At 41.3% G+C, this 26,628-nt stretch overlaps 1 protein-coding gene across 2 annotated transcripts in view; it reads left to right on the forward strand.

Moving 5' to 3' along the window:
- Window positions 1-26,628, forward strand: part of LOC127429547 (leucine-rich repeat and fibronectin type III domain-containing protein 1-like protein) — a 204,741-nt gene that overhangs the window by 164,762 nt on the left and 13,351 nt on the right. Inside the window, exons 5-6 of one of the 2 annotated variants that reach the window (XR_007895306.1) lie at window positions 1,365-1,478; window positions 1,864-2,183. The exons of the other annotated variant lie outside the window; for it this stretch is intronic. The gene's annotated coding sequence lies outside the window, so the exon portion shown is untranslated. The remainder of the gene's footprint in view (window positions 1-1,364; window positions 1,479-1,863; window positions 2,184-26,628) is intronic. 2 annotated transcript variants of the gene reach the window in all.

Raw genomic sequence — 26,628 nt, forward strand, 5'->3', positions numbered from 1 at the left:
AGCAATTGCTTTTTCATCTCACATTTGCTTTTTATGACACTATCTGTTAGGTTTAGGTCTAAGGTTTAGGGTAGGAAGGCAGGTTTTGTTGATTTAAAACCTGATAGAGCATTAACCTTAAACACCTCATCTATTTTATGAAAATTCTACTCGCTTTTAGTGCCACACAGTGGACAGTGGAACTGCAGTGATACGTGTAAGGAGCCATGTAATATTTAGCAAAAATGTTGCCACAGTGACGTACTATAATTTTCATGAGAACATGCTGACTGATTTCCTGTGGCATGTGGTGGACTTTTGAAATAAGGAGGCAAAGTGCTATCTCAAGGTTTATTTTTTATTTTATTTTTTATTTTGTTTTTAGTCCAATGTAAATTAATATTTCAGTTCCATTTGACGTTTCCTTATTTTTCAGGAATATGGAATGCCATTTAACTCACACTATTAACAAGCATACAATACTATAATATTTTGAATGTTCATATTAATTGACTTTATAATTAAACCAAGTCAAATAAAAAACAAGTTTATGTGTTCTATTAGGCCTATTTTTACATTGCTTCAAAAATTATGCTTACAATAAAACAACAACAAACTTATTTCATGTACTTATTACTATTGTTGTAAGGCTGTTATTCAGAAGGCTAATAGTCATCCTATTTTGTGATCTTTGGTCATTTACCGGTACTCATTAAACACAGCAGGTGTCATAATGGCATGGAAAAGTGAATTTTCTTTTTGGCTGTGCTAGTTTCATGTATCTTATATGACTTAACAGTCTCTAAATCAATCAATATATTAAGTCCAATCATTTATTTATTTGCTAAGTAGCCATGTAATGAGTGGGATAATATACAGTTAGCCAGTTGTTACCACTTCACGTTGGGGTCCTGATCACCTTGTCAGAGTTTATTTTGCAATAATGCCCATCATATAATGGCCATACGGTATAATGACCGTACATTATCCCTTACTAACTCATAACACCTTAGATTCTTGTTTCCTTTATTTTAAATCAGTGTCGAAATAAAGAGCCCATGAAATGGCTTTTAATTTCATTTCAAAAACATTTTGGTCCAGAAGTGAAAAACTGTCCATTTTAAATGTGTATCATATATTTTGTCAACTTTTAAGAGTACACTAACATAAAATAGATGACCTCAAAGAGACAAACTAAAAGCCAAAAACACATATTTTACTGTCTTTAAAGACATAAGGCTATTTCTACCACCACAGCCTGTGTGCCATTCTTCACCTCAGAAATCACACTGCCCTTGAGCTTACGAGTGAGCCACAAGACCACTCTCTCTTGTCACTAACACAACCCTGCCCATCCCTCATGGCTATTTTTCTTTCCACCTCAGATACGGCTAGCCCGCAGGTCAGCGATGAGAAGAAGGTTCAACGAGATTGGAGTGACTTTAAAATTTGATGACTCCTTTCACTGTCTCTCAAGAGGCAGCCATCAACCCTAAAGAGTAATAGCATTTTTTCCCCCTATTCTTCCTCGTTCATGTGCTATGTGGAATGTGAAAAAATTTAGAGTACATGAGATAAAGAGAGCTGTGTGAGATGAAATAAGATGCTGCATGATATTCATAGCAACGACATTTTTTTTTAATATTTTTTTTTTTACAAGGTGGCTAGCATAGATTCTACGGTCTTGCCTGGTGCAAAAAGCAGCTCTTTTACATCCCAGTAATGTGTAGTATGGCAGATGCACTTGTTCTCTATTCTGGTTTGTAGCTCCAAAAAAAATAAAATAAATATGTAGTGCCAGCTAAGACATCTGTACTTCATTTGGGTTATGGGAGTATTTTGTTTATTGTTGGCCTCCCTCTTTCTGTTTTCAACCCCCTCCAGAGTGCACCAGGTCATCAGATTATAGGGAAGAATATGGAATAATTTGTCCAAACCCCTGCTGGACTTTCTCCCCTGAGTTTTTCACCCATCACACTTTATTCCAAGGATTATCCAACCGTTTCCTACCAGGACATATTTGAGGACTCAATCCACTACTGCATCGGATGGAACGAATCATATATTTCTTCTCCATTACTGGCTTTTGAAACATATTGCCTTTCATACCCCTGTGGCCAGGACTGTCTATCTGTTTGCAGCCAACCACAGTATGCATTGTTTACTGGATGGTCTGGGTTCAAGAATGGCACTTCGCTTGGAGAGTGAGTATGTACTTACTACTTTACATAAAGACATTTTTCCTTGGAATACTTTCAAAAGTATAGCCACAAGATGCAAACAATATGCATGTTAACATGATTTTAGTGTGATAAAATAGCTTTATTGTTTAAAGTAAAAAAAAATATATATTTTTAATTTTACTTTGTTGCCATGGCAACATAACACTGTAAACCCTTAAATATTACAGCTCAAATAATACACAAGTTTTAACAAAATTATGAATGTGAGTGCTTTTATAAAATTATATGTCATATTTCTGCCTTTAAACTTCCAAAGATTGGCCCCTTTTCTATTGCAAGTGCCGCACTGTAACCTCAATGTATGCTTTTTTTGTTAAAAAAAAAAAAAAGAGGGACCGGTCAAATTTTATTTTGTGGTAATCAACATTACGCCACAAATGCTGTTGATTGAGGTTAACTTATATTAAACATGGAATATTCCTTTAAAGAAATAGTTCATACCAAAAAATGAAAAGTTAAATAATCATTTACCCTCATGTTGTCCCAAACCTGTAGGATTTCCTTTGTTTGGAAAATAAGATGTTAGGTAGGGTTTTCAGTCTTAGTCACCATTCACTTTCATTGTACGAACAAAAGATGAAATGAAAGTGAATGGTGACTGAGACTGTCAGTCCCTAAAATTATAGCTTTGGAGGTTTTGGGTGAATAAATGATTTTCATTTTGGGGTTAACTATCCCTTTCATACTTGTAATCTTTGCATATGCAACAAATGACAGCAGCATCAGTGATTAGAAAGCACTCAGTATAATTAGATTATCAGTTTATGTCTGATTGCACATCAGCTTCATGTACCAGACCTTCAATCCAAACTCATGATCACTCATGTATAAAAATAATTACCATGAAGGTTGCAGAATCAGGCATTTTGTCCCACAGTATTGGCTCAGATTTCTGACAATTGCCAGTATAAGGTCATAGTAAATGCCTAGTATGTAAATATTTCAACTTATTTATGGTTAAACGTCATGCAGAGGTTATGATAGAGTGCTCAATTTATGCTAGAAGGTAATGACTAGGTGACTGAAGCGTGCAGGTGGATGTGTGGATTGTATTCGAGCTCTGAAGCAGTGCAACAGGCCCATGAATAATTGACTCTACTGGTATTTTTTGCTAGAGTCTTAAATGTTACTAAAAATGCCTCTTCCAAGCTTGCTGCTGTCTGGAAGGGAGGGTTTGACAGAGCATGTCAAATAAAGAAAATAAACAGGATGCTGCACACAAACAAAATGCACCAGGGAATGTTACGCACACAAACACAAAACAGTACATATAGGGCGTGGCACGCGAGTGAAGATGTAGATGTTCCCAGTGGTTTGTTCATGGTTTTATTTCTACAGTTTGTTGTCAGGGAATAAATGGCACTCAAAACTTTTATCAGTCGATTAACTTGCAAGTCACTTGATGAAATATTGATTGAATTTATAGACGTGTGCAGACAGGGTGTGTGTGACCTTACCCTGAAAAAAGGGTGTTTGATGCCAATGTCAGATGCAATCAGCGAGACTCGGATCAAGAGTCTGGCAGTTAAAGGAGCCGAGAAGGAAAAATTGACAGGCCAACGATTTGGGTTTCACTCATCTATTGATCATAAAATCAAACCTACTGCTGTCCATGACTTTGAGAAATGAGAGCACTTAAAAGTTCGACTGGGCAAAGTTAGGATGGATTGAGTTGTTTATTCCCCAGTTTCAAGCCCTGGATCAAACCCACAGTCACGTGTTGTCCCAAGAAACCTGGTTCTGCAGGACCATCTTCTAAGGAGGCTTTCACAATGTCCAAAACAGAGCATGGTTCGCATGAAAAGTATGTAATGTGAAAGGTTTTTTTGCAGACCGTTTTACCAAACCCAAGACTACCTGTAGGAGGTTGTCTGAGCTCGGTTGCAATAAAAATGTGGTCTTAAAGGGATAATTCACCCAAAAATGAAAATTCTCTCATGATTTACTCACCCTCATGCCATCCCAGATGTGTATGACTTTCTTACTTCTGCAGAACACAAATTAAGATATTTAGAAGAATATTTCAGCTCTGTAGGTCCTCACAATGCAAGTGAATACGTGCCAAAATTTTGAAACTCCAAAATCCACATACAGGGAGCATAAAAGGTGTGATATGATTGGTGTGGGTGAGAAACAGATCAATATTTAAGTCATTTGTTTGTCATAAATCCTCCTCCCTGCCCATTAGGTAGGCGATATGCAAAAAGGATGTGAATTACCAAAAACAGAAGTAGAATGAGAAAGTGAAAGTGAAAGTGGAAATTGACTGTGCAGGGAGGAGAATTTAAAGTAAAACAGACTTAAATATTGATCTGTTTCTCACCCACACCTATTAAATTGCTTCAGAATACATGGATTTAACCACAAGAGTCATCTGGAGTACTTTTATTTTGCCCTTATGCCTCTGGCTACTTCCATCATAGAATTTAATAGTAATGTATTCTTCTGTGAAAATCTCTTCACTAAAATTTGGAATGTGGCTGCTGGGATTGGCTTCTGTTCAGACACAAGAGCATCAAAAGTCTAGGTTTGGTAAACCGTTCCATTAATGATTCTGGAACATGCATTCTTCCTTCGATGTGGATGCAACACTGTGTAAAATACTCAGACAGTGTTTGCTGCACTACCATTCAGCGGGACTGCAACACGCTAAAGTGTGAAAAAGAGCGCACTCCGTGTAGTCCGATTCCCGAATAAATGACTCTTGTGAGCCGGTTCTTTTAAATCTATACTGTAAAACATACAGCATGAAAAGTGAAGCCCAATTTCCAAACAATTGACTCGTGAGTTGGTTCTTTTGAATGTACACCACAAAACATACTACGCTGCTAACTGAATGAATGACTCTTGTCAGCCGGTTATTTTTAGTGAATCAAAGACTGCAAATCATTATTTTCATCATGTCCAACTCCAAACGAACCAAGACACACACACACTCACACACATTATGAATTAATAGAATTAACTTGATGTAGCTGAATTCATATTACAATCAATTAATCTGTTCATCCAGCGAACACTCAGTATTGATCGTCTATCAACTCTCAGAAAGGATATTGTTCGTGGCCACAGAAAAATAACTCTTTCTTAGCATGTAGCTGTGATCAAATCGTTAAATTGACGTTGATTTACAAGCAGACAAGAATCAACTCGCAAGAATGTATACAAAAGCTTTATTTAACTAAATCACGAACACATAACTAATCTAAACAAACACATACACACAAATCACGCATACATGGGAAATGGAAAAGTGAAAGTGAATGAAACCAGAACAGAACAGGGGAATGAAGCTATGAAAAGAGTCATTTAACCATCTGAAAGAACCATCAGTTTCTTACTTCAAAGCACCTTTGTTAACAAAGGGGTTCACAGCTTATACTAAACCTCTGTTTAGTTAGTTAATTGTACGATACTTGCAATGCCTCGGCTGTTGAGAGAGTGCCTGGATGCAGTCTCAGGAGAAAGTCTTGATGGTTCCTTGAGTCAATGGTGTTGAAGTTCTAATCAATTTCTTCCACGTTGAATGAAGAAATTACGATGAACTTGCGGTGTTAGTTTGACTCTGTTATGGTTGAGGAAGTTACACATGGCTTGATGTGTTTGAGGCCTGACGGCCCGCGACCTCGCGGTCGGACCAGGTGTTTCCGGTCCCACACGAACACCAACCAAGAGAAGAAGGGAGAGATAGAGAGAGAGAAGAGAGGGAGGTCACTCTGACAGTGCCCTTTAACTCCTGAGGGAGGTCACTCGTCTCGAGTTTGGCTTGACCAATAAAAAAGGTGCAATTTTCCAGCGGGAAATTCCAGCTGACTCATTTGCATGATTGGAGTAAGCTGGCAGTTTGTGCCCATTTATGCTCTGATTAATATATCAAGCATACAATGCATGCTATAAGGTGGTGATATACACCAATGTGCAGAGCGTCACACAAGGATTAATTTGATAGGAAGCATGATACCAATAATTTTACATTATCTAGTGGTTCTGTCATAAAGCATGCATAAAACGGTATACAGTACAAAAGACACTATACGAGACAGTAATTATCATACAATGTCCTGGGGATATGCAAGTTCATTTATAGAACAGTTTGTCTATAATTTAATGAAGAAAAGTCTGTTTTATGGGCTTTATGTGTCTTTTCTTATGGGGGAATGGAGTGAGTTTACTCTCCCCACATTCCTTTGCTTTTGCATACGGCTACCTTCCCCCACCTGGAATGTCTCTGAGGTCCACTAGTTGCTGGACCAGTATCAGCAAAGAGGGAGTAAAAGCTGATAATGATCAGCGGGAGAGCAGACATCTCGGAGTCTGCTTGGGCCTACTTGGACCTTTGCTTGTTATGGTCTTGAGACATCTGTTGGATTATTCATTAAATAATGAATAATTGTGTGTCTGATTGGTCCAGATGCTACATTTATTAGAATAACAAATTAATAAAAATAATCTTAATTAAAAATTCTGTGTAAAAACACATTTTGCAAGAATCTTTTGTTAAAACATGAAATTATCTCATTTGGTAAGAGACTGCTTAGGGCAGTAAATCCAATAAAAATAACATTTCTTATTTTCACTTTTTTTTTTTTTTTTCTCAAAAGTACAAAAAAATTATCCTGAATGGAACAGGTAAGGAAACAGAACTGTTAAGCAGAATTGAAATTGGAACAAAACATATTTAATTCCTTACTATTCCCATTCCTAGTGAGTTCACGTTTATGTTGTGTATGTGATATGTTATGTAGTGTATCTGGCTTACAGTCGGCATTTCAGTAAACCATTTTTTGTTTTTATAGACAGCTTGCTTTGTGCACAGAGGCACCCCATTTTACTTTAAATGGAATTACACGACTGTATGCTCAACTTTATGCACCTATCGGAATGGGTGTAGCTGAAAAGCCAAACCTGTTCATTAGAAGAGTGTCTTCATTCATTTTGACATGTGGTGTATGCTGTATAGACTGAATTTTATGAATTCTTTGCTCCAAACTAAAATTCTAATATCATCGTATTATCCTGATACATGTTAGGAAGCCATGACTTTTGGGGGTACAGAAATTGGCTTTTAAAAAAATTAACTACCCTGATAAATATTCATGAGAGTAAAAAGTTAAAAAGTGACAACTAGTCCCAGTTCCCTGATTATCCGGCTTCTCTCAACACTGGTGTATCAGAAGCTACTAGTTTCTGGCTGTAAGATAAATATTGATTTTATTTCATTTTTGATCCAGATATATTGACAGACCAGAATGTGAATGCAGATTTCTACTGTCTGCCTTAAACAGAGCATACATTACTTTTGGTCAAATTAAATGACGAATGAGCTCTGACCTTCCCAACACCACTCTTTCTGACATCCTGCCCTCAATGTTGCTTCGAAGTGATAACTTTTTTAGTAAAAGTCAAACAGAACTGCAATTACTCAGTACTTAATTTTTTTGGCACCCTTTTGCCACCCTTAGCATTTCGTTTTGAATTGTCGAGTCTCATTTCTTAGCCAATTAAAAAAATCATTATGTGATTAATGACTTCTCCACACTGATGACACAGCGATAAGCTCACTGAGCACATTTTGCTGCTGCAGACACTAATGCAGGTTGGCCATTTTGATTGATTATTTTGCATTTAATCACAGAAGTGCCATTTGAACACAAATGACACCGACAAGACCAGATTCAAAAGTTTATACATAAAGTTTAATCATGACATTAGATTAAGGATGAACTACATTTGCATTTCCTGAATGAAATACCTGTGCTTGCAAGGCAGCAGAAGATAGTATTACAATTTTAGTTAAGTTTAGATTCTGGCTTTGGTTTTGTATAAATGAAATGCAGCATCCGAGCCACTTTGCTGTTGTCGTGACACTTGATAAACGTCTTTAAATTAGGAAAAACGACACAAAGATTGATCAAGAATGAACACCTAGATGGTTGAATACTGTATATGTATAGAGTCAAGATCAATCACAATTCCTTATACAAATAGATCTGAAAAAGACAACTAAAACTAAGACTAAGACTACAGTTTACTAAAACTATAAATAGTACACCTATGACTGAAATTATCTGCAAAACAAAGAATGTTTAATTGGAGTCTGTATGTTAAGTGGTTTAAGTGGAATTAATTGCAAAAATGTAATATTTAGAGGTTTAGAACAATCCTTAACCAGAATGTTTGAGGAATATCAATACAGTAAATAGTCTTACATTTGGTTTGGACCAATCAGCTCAAGGCAATGATCTTCAACTGTCCTTTGCCTACAGTATGTGATTATAGATGGAAGGAAGAACTGTTTGGATACAAATTATGGATGCAGTTGGATGCAACTGCAGTGTTTGTTTTTTTTCCAGAATTTTTTGGAAAACAAATTTTCATGGAATACTAGCACAATAGCATATTCTTAGGTATATTTAATCAGGGGTTATTGTTGTTGTTTTGTTCGTAAAAACAGATTTGAAGAAGTCCAGGGCGATATTATCTGAACTCTGTCTGCTCGCCCAGAAGGCATGTTTGTTGATACCTTAATTCTTTGTTCCAACTTCCACCTCTTTGAGATAAGTACTCCCTAATTAGTAAGTACCAGAACACTGTTAATCACGTAGTACAGCTGTGCTCCTCTAAATTTATAACCAGTTCAATGCAAGGTTTGTTGGTTATGTTTTGTTTCTTGAAGATATTTAGTGTCTATTTTCTGTCAAATTGAAATTCAGAATTAAACATGACTCACGATTTTACCCCTCCCATGGGAACAAATGACATCTTCAGTGGGTCAGAAAAAAACATGGACAGGTTTGTTTACTGCTTCGACTACATAGGTTTATTTACTCCCTTGAAAAGACCAGCATATCTCCAGTGCATTGTGCTTTAGATGCTGGTCCCCACTATTCTTCAAGGAATAGTTCACGGAAAATATGAAAACTCTGTCGCAACTTACCCTCATGGCGTTCCAAACCTGTATTTCTTATGCGAAACACAAAAGTCAATGTTTAAATTTGTATCCTGGTCTGTCTTTTCAGTTCAGTGGCACTTGAAATTACTCACTTTAAAGCTTAAAAAGGACCAGATTAATCAACCCATGCGATTCACCCATCATATTCCAGGTCTTCTAAATGCATACAGCTCCATAGGTTTTGGTGAGAAACAACCCAAAATATATTAATTTATTTTACAGTAAAAAATCTTGTCATCCATTGTGCATTAATGGTTGCATCAGAGAAGCATGTTTCATACAAGAACTTGCATTGTTTTAGAGCAAAAAGAGAGTTTCCTACATGTACAACAGTAAAGAGATAAATCTGTAATATTTAGATCCTGTATTGGTCACATGTCTTTTTGTTAAAGAGGCCCTATTATGCTTTTTGGGATTTTACCTTTCCTTTAGTGTGTAATATAGCTGTTTGTGCATGTAAAAGGTCTGCAAAGTTGCAAAGTCCACGCCAAAGGGAGTTACACTCTCCCACAGAAAACACTACTCCTGAACTGCCTGAAACGCCTGGTTTGCAGTCCAGCCATTACTTCCGTGACATAGCTACACCACTATGTAATACATTTGCATAATGCCCGCCTCAGGAATGCGCTGCTCAGGAGGCCTCGGGAGCTGAAACTCGGTTATGGTAAGGGGCATTACATTTCCGACATACGCTCTTAAGCGGTTGACCAATCACAATAGAATGGGCAAGCTGATCAATCAGAGCAGACTGGGCTTTTCGGAAAGGGGGGCTTTAAATAGACAGGAGCTACAACAGAGCGTTTCAGACAGAGGGTGAAAAGAGGTGCTGCAGCAATGTACAGTATGAGAAAAATAATGTGTTTTTTGAACATTAAATCATGTAAACCTATTCTAGTTGACCCCTCAAAATAATACCTGTAAATGAGCATAATATGGGCTCTTTAAACAAATCTGCATGTCAGAGATCACCAAATTTTAACTTTAGTATGCAACACCTGCCATGTTTGCCTGTGTACGAATGGAAGTAAATGGAACACAAAGTCTTCAAAGTGTGTCCGCCCCTTAAGCTGAATATGTCATGCACATAGATTTTGCATCAGTCCAAACTTCGCCTCATAAGCTATGTTTTTATCCAAGTTGCAAACTCAATTTATTCGAAAAACCATAATATTGCACAAACAATGTGTGAATAATGCCATGTTTCCATCCCATGTGTTCAAAAGAACAAAATGTGACTCTTTTATTACTAAAATACTCGTGGTTTAGAACAACCAGACAAAACAATGTCAAAGAACTTTGTCTCATGTCTTGGACCGACAGCGCGTCACACAGTTCTGGAAGCACTATGTGTGTCCGTTCCTCCATCCTTATGACTTTACCATGCAGAAAGTGTCAATAAACCTGCTCTTCAGCACATTTCAAGTTAGTATTCCACTTACTCTACAAACTCTCTGCAGGCTTTGTATTTTCTAGACACCGCTATTTCAGGATGAACAGAGCAACATTTCAGATGGGATGATTGGTCTGCTGGTTATTAAGTGACATTACTTTACTGATGCGCATCTTGTATTCCTAATAAATTCAATAGGAGTTTATTTGGTAAATGTGTTTCCATCATATTTAATGCGCATTTCTTCATATCGAATAAAAACATTTATCCACCTCAACCGTATAAATAGTTTTTATGCACATTTGAGATTTTATTTGCATTTAAAGGGATAGTTCACCCAAAAATGAAAATTCCCTCATTTACTCACCTGCATGCCATCCCAGATGTGTATGACTTTCTTTCTTCTGCAGAACACAAACAAAGATTTTTAGAAAAATATCTCAACTCTATAAGTCCATACAATGTAAGTGAATGGTGGCCAGACATTTGTAGCTCCAAAAATCACATAAAGGAAACCTACATGTAATCCACAATACTCCAGTGGTTAAATCCATATCTTCAGAAGCAATATAATAGGTGTGGGTGAGAAACAGAAAAAAAATGTAAGTCCTTTTTTACTCTAAATCTCCACTTTCACTTTTACATCTGAAAGTCATATGTGGTGCTTGTTTAGTTACACTTTCACATCTAAAAGTGAAAGTTAAAACAGATTTTGAGTAAAAAAATACTTAAATATTGTTCTGTTTATCACTTACACCTATTATGTCGCTTCTGAAGACATGGATTTAAACACTGGAGTTTTATGGATCACTTTTATGCTGCCTTTATCTGCTTTTTGGACTGTCAAAGGTCTAATCACCTTTTACTTGCACTGTATGGACCTACAGAGCTGAGATATTCTTCTAAAAATCTTAATTTGTGTTCTTCTGAAGGAAGAAGGTCATAAACATCTGGCATGGCATGAGGGTGAGTAAATGATGAGAAAATTTTCATTTTGGGGTGAACTATCCCTTTAAAATGAGTAAAATATACAGGTGTGTTGGGCCTCATGTATTCAGATAGAAGACAAAGGCAGGCCTAACACAGTTGTAAAACCTAACTCAGGCCCACATACCAAGTCATAAATTTTACTGATAAAAATCACGCCAAAATCAAACAAAGGGAGTCCAAAACAGACTACAAATCCCATGAAGCCTTGCTCACTAAAGGATCAAACTCTCAACTCCTACTGGATGAGGCACACGACAGAACGCACCACAACCATGAGATCATCAGGAGTAGAAATACCTCTGAAATGCTTCCGGGATTTGCTTCCAGCAACTTTGCTCACCGTGTGTAGACGCAGCTCATCGCTGCTCTCAGGTGTAGCCTCGTGGCATAAGGAAGTAACGTCCGACTTGAAACTGTGGCCATACAATCTCCGTCTCGCTGGACGAGCTGAGATTACTCTGTGTTCCACCGAACACTCTAACGGATCCGAAGAACACCGCCGAGCAATCCGCATCTTCATCCGTTTGCCTGCAGAAGTGAAGTCATTAAAGATTTATCTTCCATCTTCAATCAAGTCGACGTCACTGATTTCTCCGCCAGCCCGCCGAGAATCAGCAGCCATACCGCCTGCCGACAGAGCGAGGAAACGGCCTCCCGTCATCACCCGATCCTCAAGGAACCGAGTCGGAGTTAAAGGACGGATGTACACACATTCTGCATCCTCTTGCGATTCAAGTAAGAGGTTTACGTCTGGGCAGAGATAGAATATTATAGTGTGTTATTCTTGTGTATCAACGTTATTGCTTGTACAGTTTACCGACCGCCGTGTCTGCTCATTGCTAATACTCAAGGTATTTAATTATCACGAATGAGATTTGCTGTATTGTAGTCCAACCACATTGGACTGTTGTGCATTTCCGCCATCGTGGGTGAGACTGGCACACTGAGTTTATCTATTAAAGAATCAAAGACCGCGGGACGGTTTACGAGCCGTCCACTGCGTCTCTGAGTGATAAACTAACAGCTGCTTTCTCTCCCACGATCGCGAAACCGGCTTTGGGGCCATCACTTAAATCTCTCTCTCTCTCTCGTACTAACCACACACACACACACACACACACACACACACACACACGACCCCTCAAAAACATTCTCGCACACATTTTTGGCTAGTAGATAGCTTCGTGATAAAGCTCAGCTTTGTTCCTAAGCTATCGTACAAGCAGATACACGCGGTAAGCTGGTAGACACCATTGACTGGTTTCTCTCCATCCACATTCGCGGCCATATTCTCTGGTCGGAAGTCTCGCATGACATACTCTCCACGAGAGTCACGTCCGCCATTTTGTGCATGTCCCTCCTTACACACACACACACACACACACACACCTTATGTGTTATAGGATTATTTTGGTTTCCATATCTAATCATATCACTGTTTAGTTTGTAGTTGTAAGTCGGAAGTTTATTGACTACATTGTATTAATTATTAATTGATATTACTGCATAAATAAACTTTGTTATATTACAATTATATTATATATAGTAGTTTTGGTTTGTTTTGCATACACCTGTGTCATGCTGACGGGATGTCATTCAAGCCTTCATTCATTGTTTTTTTTTTTCGAAAATCGATATTTTTGGATGTCGATTTTCCTAAGAAAACAATCTAATATTGAGAGTGTTATACTATCTGGTTATTAGTCCCTGATTCCAGGGTGGTGCCCTGGCAATATTAATCTTTATTAATATTCTATTGATTTTTGATAATTGTTAATTATCTTTGATGATTGTTGAATTTGAAGGATCAATAAGCTAGTGTTAATTTTAATTAATGTTTCATCGATGTTGATGATTAGTGATTATCTTTGATAATTGTTGATTTAAAGGATTGATTCTCATCAATGTTCTATTGATTTTAATAATTAATAATTATCTTTGATAATTATTAATTATTGCTAATAACCAAACCAGCTCCTAAACGTAGCACACTACATTTACTGGAGCCGCATATGAGGTTTTAATGAGTTAGATTCAATTAATTAATTTAAATATGAATTAATAACTAAATAAATAATTACCAATTATTTCTGATAGTAACACTGATCTAAACAACCAGTAAAGCCCTACAGGTGCATCTAAAAAAATTAGAATAGAAAGTTTTTTTTTTCTTTTCTTTTGTTTTTTTTTTCATAATTTAATTCAAAAAGTGGAAATTTCATATATTCTAGATTCATTACACAAAGTGAAATATTTCAAGCCTTTTTTTGTTTTTAATCTTGATGATTACGGTTTACAGCTCATGGAAATCAAAAATCCAGTATCTCAAAATATTAGAATAAATAATTTCTAATACAGAAATATCGACCTTCTGAAAAGTATGTTAATTTATGCACTCAATACTTGGTTGGGTCTCATTTTGCACAAATTACTGCAAATAAATATTGCTCAGTGGTCCAAAGTTCTCTTTTGAGATGAAAGCAAATTTTGCATTTCATTTGGAAATCAAGGTCCCAGAGTCTGGAGGTAGAGTGGAGAGGCACAGAATCCAAGTTGCTTGAAGTCCAGTGTGGATGCCATGTCATCTGCTGGTGTTGGTCCACTGTGTTTTCTCAAGTCGAGAGTCAAGCCATCTACCAGGAGATTTTAGAGCACTTCATGTTTCCATCTGCTGACAAGCTTTATGGAGATCCTGATTTCCTTTTCCAGCAGGACTTGGCACCTGCCCACAGTGCCAAAATTACTAGTAACTGGTTTGCTGACCATGGTATTACTGTGCTTGATTGGCCAGCCAACTCGCCTGACCTGAACCCCATAGATTCTCTATGGGGTATTGTCAAGAGGAAAATGAGAGACACCAGTCCCAACAATACAAACGAGCTGAAGGCCGCTATCAAAGCAACCTAGGCTTCCAAAACACCTCAGCAGTGCCACAGGCTGATTGCCTCCATGCCACGCCGCATTGATGCAGTAATTAGTGCAAAAGGAGCCCCGACCAAGTACTGAGTGAATAAATTAACATACTTTTCAGAAGGTCGACATTTCTGTATTATAAATTCTTTATTATAATATTTTGAGATACTGGATTTTTGATTTTCATGAGCTGTAAGCCGTAATCATCAAAATTAAAAAAAAAAAAAAGGCTTGAAATATTTCACTTCATTTGTAATGAATACAGAATATATGAAAGTTCCACTTTTTGAAATAAATTACGGATATTATGTATATATATATATATATATATATATATATATATATATATATATATATATATATATATATACACTTTTCCACGATATTCTAATTTTTTTAGATGCACCTGTACATGTAACACAGACATTAATAGGTTGGCACTATTGGGATGTGAGATCATAAATTACGTTTACACATCTCTCTCATTTAAAAAGTGGTAGGGTGGACAATCCCCAGTGTACCATTTGCATGACAGACTGCTATTTTATTAAAGAGTTTGTGTGATTTATGCTGTCATTCACTGTTTGCCCCTGGGCTTGCACAATATCCATTGAAATACCTCTTCATTTGATATTTAATGGTCAGGCTGTATTTAATTGCATAATCAATAGTGTTGACGAGACACAAGGTATGGTGATAACTCATAATGAAATATACTGATTTATCTCTCTCTCCCTCTCTCTCTCTCTCTGTATATATATATATATATATATATATATATATATATATATATATATATATATATATATAATTTATTTTTTATTGGTTTTTTGTTAATTTTTTATAGAAAGTGAAACAGTCAATATTGTGCAACATAAACATTAACCAAAGAGTGCAGATTGATGTCCTGTTCCCTATCTGTCACTCACTCGACATTGTGTCGATGTAGTGACACTAAGGGTCACTCTTGGGAGCCCCAAACACCTCTGCTTTTTTGAAAAAAGGCCAATGAGAATTGGCGAGTGGAATTTGCATGCCACTCCCCCGGACATACGGGTATAAAAGGAGCTGGTATGCAACCACTCATTCAGATTTTCACTTCGGAGCCGAGCGGTTCTATTCATTGAAGCTGAATTCATCCGTGAAGTTCATTCACCTCATTTCTCGCCGGTGAAGAAGCAGACGGAGGTCTTACAACATATCCTGCCCCGGCACGGCTTAAGACCCCGCACCCTGTCTGCTCGTCGCCAAGGGCGTCCTCCTGCAACAACAACACCGGCTCCACCACAACCCGCCCCCGTGGCCCGACTCCGGCGTGGAGCCCTCCACAGGAAGCAGACACCACCCGTCTCACGGCCGCTAAGAACCCAAGAAAGGCTTCGAATTGCCCCCGAGACGGGTGACCCAGGGGTGAGGAGACCCACTTCTCTGGTGCAAGTCGACAGACCACTCCATCCCCTGGTGGAGGACCGGGAGGAGAATCTTTTGTCGCCACATGCCCAGGAGGCTGCGGCACCCAAAAGCCTGACAAAAGAATGGTTCCCTCGTCTCCTGGGTCACATATCCGGTGTGCACAGCCATCGTCACGACCACCGTCCACCATCCCATTTTGGCAGGTATGGCGCTCCAGCGGCGGACCCCCCGCCCCTGTGCGCCCAGCTGTGGCACAAACATGCCCACATGGGATTGGTTCCAGTGGACTACGGGGACGAGGTTCCTCCTCCCCCCTTCTCGGCCAATCTTATGGTGGGCGGCAGGAGCCAGGTAAGTGCTTCGATGTCCCTGGACTCAGCACGGCCATGGGACTCGAGTACCCTCGACGTGGCACCTCGAGCTCCACCTCGCCGCGAGACCCCACCTGCCGGTACGTCCGACGTGATCATTCCCTTGGTCCCCCTTGCCCGGAGTTTGGGCGCATGGCTCGCGCTTTCCAACCAGTCACGATGGCTGACCCGGACCGTCCGACTCAGCTACACGATTCAGTTTGCCAGGTGCCTGCCCAGGTTCAGCGGCATCTGCTTCACCTCGGTGAAGGGCGAGAATGCCACTACCTTGCGTGTGGAGATCGCTACCCTTCTGCACAAGAGCAGGATAGAGCCTGTCCCTCCAGCCGAGATGAAGAAAAGGTTCTACAGCCCTTACTTCATCGTACCGAAGAAAGGCGGTGGGTTGCGACCAATCCTGGATCTGTGAGTACTGAACCGGGCTTTGCACAGACTCCCGTTCAAGATGCTGATGCAAAAACGCATTCTAGTGAGCGTCCGGCATCAAGATTGGTTCGCGGCAGTAGACCTGAAGGACGTGTACTTTCAAGTCTCGGTCTTACCTCAACACAGACCCTTCCTGCGGTTTGCCTTCAAACGCCAGATGTACCAGTACAAAGTCCTCCCCTTTGGCCTGTCCCTGTTCCCTCGCGTCTTCACGAAGGTCACAGAGGCTTTCCTTGCCCCACCAAGGGATGTGGGCCTCCGCATCCTCAACTACCTCGATGACTGGTTAATCCTAGCTCACTCTCGAGAGTTGCTGTTCACACACAGGGACCTCATGCTCCAGCACCTCAGCCGACTGGGGCTTTGGGTCAACTGGGAAAAGAGCAAGCCCTCCCCGATTCAGAGCATCTCTTTTCTCGGTTTGGAGTTGGACTCAGTCTCGATGACAGTGCGCCTCACGAAAGAGCGCGCACAGTCGGTGCTGAAATGTCTGAAGGCATTCAGATGGAGAACAGCGGTTCCACTGAAACTTTTTCAGAGGCTCCTGGGGCATATGGCATCCTTAGCGGCGGCCACACCGCTCGGGTTGGTGCATGAGACCGCTTCAGCACTGACTTCAGACTCGAGTCCCGAGATGGGCAAGGCACCACGAGACACATCGCGTGGCTGTCACGCCGATCTGTTGCCGCCTCTTCAGCCCTTGGACCGACCTTGCATTTCTACGGGCAGGGGTTCCCCTAGAGAAGGTCTCCAGGCATGTCGTGGTACAACAGATGCCTCCAAGATGGGCTGGGGTGCCGTATGCAATGGGCACACAGCCGTCAGCTCCTGGACTGGCCTGCGGCTGCGTTGGCACATCAACTGCCTAGAGTTGTTGGCAGTACTGCTCGCCCTGCAGAGGTATCGGCCGTTGATCCAGGGCAAGCAGGTGTTGGTCTGGATGGGCAACACAGCATCAGTAGCATACATCAACTGCCAAAGCGGTCTACGCTCCCATTGCATGTCACAACTCGCCCGCCGTCTCTTCCTCTGGAGTCAGCAGCGCCTCAAGTTGCTACGAGCCACTCACATCTCGGATGACCTCAACACCGCAGCGGACATGCTGTCACATCAGGTTACCCTCAGGGGAGAGTGGAGACTCCACCCTCAGATGGTCCAGCTGATTTGAAGTCGATTCGGTCGAGCACAGGTGGACCTGTTTGCTTCTCAGGAATCCTCCCACTGCCCGCTTCAGTACGCCCTGACCGAGGCACCCCTCGGTATAGATGCGCTGGCACACAGCTGGCCCCCTGTACAATGCAAATACGCCTTTCCCCCAGTGAGCCTACTTGCACAGACTCAGGGAGGACAAGGAGCAGATCATCCTAGTAGCACCCTACTGGCCCACCCAGACGTGGTTCTCGGATCTCACGCTCCTCGTGACAGCCCCCACTGGCGAATACCCCTGAGGAAGGACCTTCTTTCTCAGGGACGGGGCACCATCTTGCACCCGATACAAGACCTCTGGAATCTCAACGACTGGCCCTTGGACAGTACGTGGAAGATCTAAGTGGCCTACCACCCGTGGTGGTAGACATGATCACTCAGGCTAGGGCTCCCTCTATGAGGCACTTGTGAAGGGCTTTACTGGTTGTTTAGATCAGTGTTACTATCAGAAATAATTGATAATTATTTCTTTAGTTATTAATTAATATTTTAATTAATTAATTGAATCTAGCTCATTAAAACCTCATATGGGGCTCCAGTAAATGTAGGGCACTACGTTTAGGAGTGGGTTTGGTTATTAGCAATAATTAATAATTATCAAAGATAATTATTAATTATTAAAATCAATAGAACATTGATGAGAATCAGTGTTAGCTTTTTTAATCCTTTAAATCAACAATTATCAAAGATAATCACTAATCATTAACATCGATGAAACATTAATTAAAATTAACACTAGCTTATTGATCATTCAAATTCAACAATCATTAAAGATAATTATCAATTATCAAAAATTAATAGAATATTGATATGGATTAATATTGACGGGGCACCACCCTGGAATCAGGGACTAATAACCAGATAGTATAACAGTCTCAATATTAGATTGTTTCTTAGGAAAACGACATCTGATGAATATCGATTTTCGGAAAAAAAACAATGAATGAAGGCTTGAATCTGAGCACTGACATCACGTCAGTATGACACAGGTGTATGCAAAACAAACCAAAACACTTCTCTTTGTAATATAACAAAGTTTATTTATGCAGTAATATCAATTAATAATTAATACAAGGCAGTCAATAAACTTCCGACTTACAACTCAAACTAAACAGTGATATGATTAGATAAAGAAATCAAAATAATCCTATAACACATGAGGGTGTGTGTGTGTGTGTGTGTGTGTGTGTGTGTGTGTGTGTGTGTGTAAGGAGGGACGTGCACAAAATGGCAGACGTGACTCTTGTGGAGAGTATGTCACGCGAGACTTCCGGCCAGAGAATATGGCCGCGAAAGTGGGTGGAGAGAAACCAGTCAATGGCGTCTACCAGATACCGCGTGTATCCGCTTGAACGATAGCTTAGGGACAAAGCTGAGCTTTATCACGAAGCTATCTACTAGCCAAAAATGTGTGCGAGAATGTTTGTGAGGGGTCGCGCGCGCGTGTGTGTGGTTAGTAAGAGAGAGAGAGATGATTAAGTGACGGCCCCAAAGCCAGTTTCCCGATCGTGGGAGAGAAAGCAGCTGTTAGTTTATTACTCAGAGACAGAGTGGACGGCTCGTAAACCGTCCCGCGGTCTTTGATTCTTTAATGGATAAACTCAGTTTGCCGGTCTCACCCGCGATGGCAGAAATGCACAACAGTCCAATGTGGTTGGACTCCAATACAGCAAATCAAATTTGTGATAATTAATACCCTGAGTATTAGCAATGAGCGGACATGGCGGTCCGTAAACTGTACAAGCAATAACCTTGATACACAAGAATAACACACTATAATATTCTATCTCTGCCCAGACGTAAACCTCTTACTTGAATCATACGAGGACATAGAATGTGTGTTCATCCATCCTTTAACTCCGACTCAGTTCCACAAGGCTCGGGTGATGACGGGAGGCCGTTTCCTTGCTCTGTCGGTGGGCAGTACGGCTGCTGATTCTCAGCGGGCTGGCGGAGAAATCAGCGAAGATGAAGATGGAAGAGAAATCTTTTCTCTCTTCACTTCTGCAGGCAAACAGATGAAAATGCGGATTGCTCAGCAGTCTCCTTCGGATCCGTTAGAGTGTTCGGTGGAACACAGAGTAATCTCAACTCTTCCAGCAAGATGGAGGTTGTATGGCCACAGTTTCAAGTCGTACGTTACTTCCTTGTGCCACGAGGCTACACCTGAGAGCAGCGATGAGCTGCGTCTACACACGGTGAGCAAAGTTGCTGGAAGCAAATCCCGGAAGCATTTCAGAGGTATTTCTACTCCTGATGATGTCATGGTTGAGGTGCGTTCTGCCGTGTGCCTCATCCAACAGGAGTTGAGAGTTCTATCCTTTAGTGAGCAAGGCTTCATGGGATTTGTAGTCTGTTTTGGACTCCCTTTGATTTTGGCGCAATTTTTATCAGTAAAATTTATGACGGTATGTGGGCCTGAGTTAGGTTTTATGACTGTGTTAGGCCTGCCTTTGTCTTCTATCTGAATACACAAGGCCCAACACTTGTATGCCTTGAAGTGGCGTCTGTTCGTTAAGTGGTGTTCTTCCTGACATGAAGACCCTCAGAGATGCGCAGTTGGATCAGTGCTTTCCTTCCTGCAGGAGATGCAAGAGGGGCAGCTGTTCCCCTCCACCCTGAAGGTGTATGTAGCTGCTATTTCGGCTCATCACGATGCAGTAGATGGTAAGCATTTGGGGAAGCACGACTTGATCATCAGGTTCCTGAGAGGCGCTAGGAGGTTGAATCCCTCCAGACCGCACCTCCCCTAATGGGACCTCTCCATAGTCCTTCGGGTCTACAGGGTGCTCCCTTTGAGCCCTTGGAGTCAGTTGAGCTTAAGGCACTCTCTTTGAAGACTGCCCTCCTGACTGCGCTCACTTCCATCAAAAGGGTAGGAGACCTGCAGTCAGTGAATTGTGCCTGGAGTTCAGTCTGGGTTACTCTCACGTGATCCTGAGACCCTGACCAGGCTATGTGCTCAAGGTTCCCACGACTCCTTTTAGGGATCAGGTGGTGAACCTGCAAGCGCTGCACCAGGAGGAGGCAGACCCAGCCTTGGCGTTGCTGTGTCTGGTGCGAGCTTTACACATCTATTTGGATCACACGCAGAGCTTTAGAATTTCCAAGCAGCTCTTTGTTTGCTTTGGTTGTCAGCGGAAAGGAAGTGCTGTCTCCAAACAGTGGATCGCCCACTGGGTCATCGACGCCATCACAATGGCATATCAGGCTCAGGACATGCCACCCCCTGTGGGGTTATGAGCCCACCCCACCAGGAGTGTGGCGGCCTCCTGGGCCCTGGCCAGTGGCGCCTCTTTGGCAGACATCTGCAGAGCAGTGGGCTGGGCAACACTCAACACCTTTGCGAGGTTCTACAATCTCCGGGTTGAGCCAGTCTCGTCCCGTGTATTGGCAGGCACGAGCGGGTAAGTTCCAGGACAACTGGCCGGGTGTACCGCTTGTGCATAGCGCCTTTCCCTTGAGGTGAAGACGTGCGCTCTTGGCTCCCAGTCGTGTTCACAGACTGTGATCCCTGGATGACTTTCCTCCTTAGCCCTCTGGCAGCTGAGTTTGCGGAGAAACTCGCTGACCAGTCCAGTACGTGCGCTAATGAGCCCCTGTACTGAGGTAGGTGCTCCACATGTGCTGGTTCCCCGAAGGCGACCCCATGTGATATCTTCCGCAAAATTGTTTCCCTGACGGCAAACTGCATCTTCCTTGCACAGAGGCCCCTCTGCCCCCAGTCGCCATGCTCTGTAGAAACTCCTCCCTTTCGGGTAGGACCTACCATGGGACCTCTCCACATGACATACTTCCGACAAGACTTGGTAAGTCTTTGTGACGTATTCCACTCAAAATACCCACCCTCCCTGTTTTTGGGTGGGGTGTTGTCTCCGTGGTGTCTTCACCTTGGGAGGGACACCCCCCGAAGCAGTCACTTATGGCTCCCAGTCAGTTAACAAATTCCACTCTTTTTGGGGAGAAAAGAGAGGGAAAAGAGGCCTCAGCTGGGCTAGCCTGTCCCTGTAGTTGGGCAGTCGACTTGTTCCTGTTGGACCGTTCAACGCTTGTAAGAACATTGGGGGAGGTTACTTGACGGCCTGGTATGCTGGCTATGAGGCACACAACAGTCTGCCCATCACACACCACCAGTTCACGTAACACAGTTCAGCTAGTTGTGGCATTTTGTATAGGGACCCCTAGTTTCCCTACATCGACACAATGTCGAGTGAGTGACAGATAGGGAACGTCCTAGTTACTTTTGTAACCTCTGTTCCCTGATGGAGGGAACAAGACATTGTGTCCCTCTTGCCACAATGCTGAATTACCCACTGAAATTGCCAGGACTTGGTCTCGGCTCCTCAGCAAAAAACCTGAACGAGTGGTTGCATACCAGCTCCTTTTATACCCGTATGTCCGGGGGAGTGGCATGCAATTTCCACTCACCAATTCTCATTGGCCTTTTTTCAAAAAAGCAGAGGTGTTTGGGGCTCCCAAGAGTGACCCCTAGTGTCACTACATCAACACAACGTCTCATTCCCTCCATCAGGGAATGGAGGTTACGAAAGTAACCAGGACATTTTTGAGACCTGAAAAATTGGAATTGGATGCATTTAGGCTAAAGCTTTCATCAAGGAATATAAGATGATTTTGATAGTATATGAAATTTATGCACAGAATAATCATCCAAACGAAATGGGTCAGCAATAGTGACAAAATAATTTGCTATATGGTTTAAGAAAAAAATAATGCAGTTTTATTCTGATGACTTCAGTGCATCATATAACACCAATTGATCTTTTTGACTGCACATTTTCAAATGCAAAATATATTTGTGTACAATGCCATTATTTGGAAACATATGGTATGAAAAGTAGGAGAGACTAATGAGTTTGATTTATTTTAACAAACTTACTGTTTTGAACTATAAATAGTTTTTTTTGGGCCAACCATTTGTATAGCTGAGGGATTAGGTTTACATGACTCAGTGGGATTGTAGTTTTGAAGTCTTCTTTCTTTACCCAAAATAGCCCCCTCACTGCAACAACAAGCACATCTTCTCTGTTTGTGTAAATTCTAACATACCTTAAATATTCTGTTTATGCCTGCACAGTCAAAAAGTGAAAACATTCATTTATCACTTAACAAGATTAAATAATGGAACCGCTCTGCTTTTTTGGGTCTGAGAGAGGAAGAAATAGACTGAGATTAAAAACAAACAAGACAAACATCACTTATATGGAAAGCTCAAAGTGTTGATCTTGGCAGCATTTGGATGATCTTGCTTGTGTGTCTTCTGTCTTGTCTACAGTGTCATTGAGAGCCACAGGGCTTCAGACAGATCTATCTCAGAGACCACATGTGGTGTGAACTGTTGGGCCTCATGTATTCAGATAGAAGACAAAGGCAGGCCTAACACAGTCGTAAAAACCTAACTCAAGCCCCCACATTCCAAGTCATAAATTATACTGATAAAAATCGCGCCAAAATCAAACAAAGGGAGTCCAAAAAAGACTACAAATCCCATGAAGCCTTGCTCACTAAAGGATCGAACTCTCAACTCCTATTGGATGAGGCACACAACAGAACGTCCCTCAAACATGACATCATCAGGAGTTGAAATACCTCTGAAACGCTTCTGGGATTTGCTTCCAGCAACTTTGTTTGCAGCATGTGGACGCAGCTCATCGCTGCTCTCAGGTGCAACCTCGTAGCACAAGGAAGTAACGTCCAACTTGAAACTGTGGCCATACAATCTCCATCTCGCTGGACGAGTTGAGATTACTCTGTGTTCAACCGAACACTCTAACGGATCCGAAGGAGACCGCCGAGCAATTCGCATCTTCATCCATTTGCCTACAGAAGTGAAGAGATTAAAGATTTCTCTTCCATCTTCAATCAAGTCAACATTTCTGCCGAGAATCAACAGCCGTACTACCCGCCGACAGAGCGAGGAAACGGCCTCCCGTCATCACCCGAGCCTCAAGGAACTGGGTCAGAGTTAAAGGATGGAGGAAATCATTCTACCTGTGTCCTCATGCAATTCAAGTAAGAGGTTTACGTCTGGGCAGAGATAGAATATTATAGTGTGTTATTCTTGTGTTTCAAGGTTTTTGCTTGTACAGTTTACGGACCGCCATGTCCGCTCATTATTAATACTCAGGGTATTAATTATCACGAATTTGTTTTGCTGTATTGTGGTCCAACCAAATTGAACTGTTGTGCAATTTCGCCATCGCGGGTGAGACAGGTAAACTGAGTTCATCCATTAAAGAGTCAAAGTACACGGGACTGTTTACGAGCCGTCCACCGCGTCTCTGAGCGATGAACTAACAGCTGCTTTCTCTCCCACGATCACGAAACGGCTTTAGGGCCGTTACTTCTCTCTCTCTCTCGTACTAACCACACACACACTCACACACACACGCGACCCCTCACAAACATTCTGGCACACATTTTTGGCTCCTAGATAGCTTAATGCTAAAGCCCAGCTTTGTCCCTATGCTATCGTACAAGCGAATACACGCGGTAACTGGTAGACACCATTGACTGGTTTCTCTCCGCCCCATTTGCGGTCATATTCCCTGGCCGGAAGTCTCGCATGACATACTCTCCACGAGAGTCACGTCCGCCATTTTGTGCACGTCCCTCCTTACACACACACACACTGTCACACACACACCTTATGTGTCATAGGATTATTTTTATTTCCATATCTAATCATATCACTGTTTAGTTTGTAGTTGTAAGTCGGAAGTTTATTGACTGCATTGTATTAATTATTAACTGATATTACTGCATAAATAAACTTTGTTTATATTACAAAGAGAAGTGTTTTGGTTTGTTTTGCATACGCCTGTGTCATGCTGACGGGATGTCAGTGCTTGGATTCAAACCTTCATTCATTGCTTTTTTCCCCGAAAATCAATATTCTTCGGATGTCGATTTTCCTAAGAAAACAATCTAAATTGAGACTGTTTACTATCTGGTTATTAGTCTCTGATTCCAGGGTGGTGCCCCGTCAATGTTAATCCTTATTAATATTCTATTGATTTTTGATAAATGATAATTATTTTTGATGATTGTTGAATTTGATCAATAAGCTAGTGTTCATTTTAATTAATGTTTCATTGATGTTAACAATTAACGATTATCTTTGATAATTGTTGATTTAAAGGATTAAAAAGCTAACATTGATTCTCATCAGTGTTCTATTGATTTTAATAATTAATAATTACCTTTGATAATTATTAATTATTGCTAATAACCAAACCCGCTCCTAAACATAGCACACTACATTTACTGGAGCCCCATATGAGGTTTTAATGAGTTAGATTCAATTAATTAATTTAAATATTAATTAATAACTAAAGAAATAATTATTAATTATTTCTGATAGTAACACTGATCTAAACAACCAGTAAAGCCCTACAGAACCATCCTATCTCAGAAATGAACGCATTTTGTTGGAACTTATGGTTGCACTGGAGGCCAAATTTGTGCTAATGAATTTTCGTTTGTCAGGCTCAAGCTAAAAATAAATCAACTGTGGCATAGATCACATTTGATGATGGTTCATTTAGATCCATTTTGATATAAGCCTGATTGTTAGTGCTGTTAATCTTAAGGCATTTAATGATACACCTTTTTGTATCCATTTAATTATTATAGTTCTTTGACAGTTCTGTTAATTGTTCTTTTTGTCAAAAAGAATGGACGATGTTTGGAAAACAGCTCGAGTGGTATGTTCACGTCATGTCGGAATTACCGTAATTACGAGATATGACTTGTAAAAAAGTGTCCACATGTTCATAGAACTAGATAAACAATATGGCAGCAGCCTCAATAGTTAAAGGAAGTGAAGGCTGTAAGACTCAGGTTTGGTAGGGCAAGAAGGACACAGAGAACAGGGTTATTCAACTCAAGGTATGACTTTAATAACAAACAAACTCAAATGGCTTTTCAGCAAAGCTTAAACACACAGTCTCTTTCAGACCAGTAGCTCTCTCACCCAATTCTGGCATGGTTGCTCTTTTATACCGCTCTTACCAAGCTCACTGCAATTGGAAACAGGTTAGTCATTATCTGGCTCAGGTGTATGCACCCTTAACATTTTCTCTCTCTCCGGACAAACTCTTGACCACGCCCCCACTGCCACATATCCCCACCGCACGACTCAAACCGGGGAGACATCCGGCCTGTCTACAATCCCTCCCACCCCCCCCACCCCCCCATTTCTGGACAGGAAGTCAGCGACAGCCATCTACGCTCCCGATCTGTGGACCACATTTAACTTAAATGGCTGAAGAGGCAGATACCAACGGGTGATCCGTGCTTCCATGCGGTGGAGCCATTGGAGTGGGCCGTGATCTGAGCAGAGAGTGAAGGCCCACCCCAACAGGTAGTACCGGAGAGTGAGGACTGCCCACTTAATGGCAAGACAATCCTTTTCATCGGTGCTGTACTTCGTCTCCCTCAGCAAGAGCTTGCGATAAATGTACAGCACCGGGCACTCCTCCCCCTCCACCACCTACGAGAGCACCACCCCAGCCCTTTGTCTGAAGCATCCATCTGTAACACAAAAGGGAGAGAGAAATCGAGTGAGTGTAAAAGTGCCCCCCCCCCCCACAAAGTGCAGCTTTAACTCACATAAATGCCTGTTTACACTGCTCCGTCCACTGGACCGGGTCTGGAGCTCCCTTTTTAGTGAGATTACTCAGTGGGCTGGTGAAGTCTGAATAATTAAGCACGAACCTCCTATAA

This window comes from Myxocyprinus asiaticus, chromosome 39, assembly GCF_019703515.2.
Source record: "Myxocyprinus asiaticus isolate MX2 ecotype Aquarium Trade chromosome 39, UBuf_Myxa_2, whole genome shotgun sequence".
Classification (NCBI taxonomy): Eukaryota; Metazoa; Chordata; class Actinopteri; order Cypriniformes; family Catostomidae; genus Myxocyprinus; species Myxocyprinus asiaticus.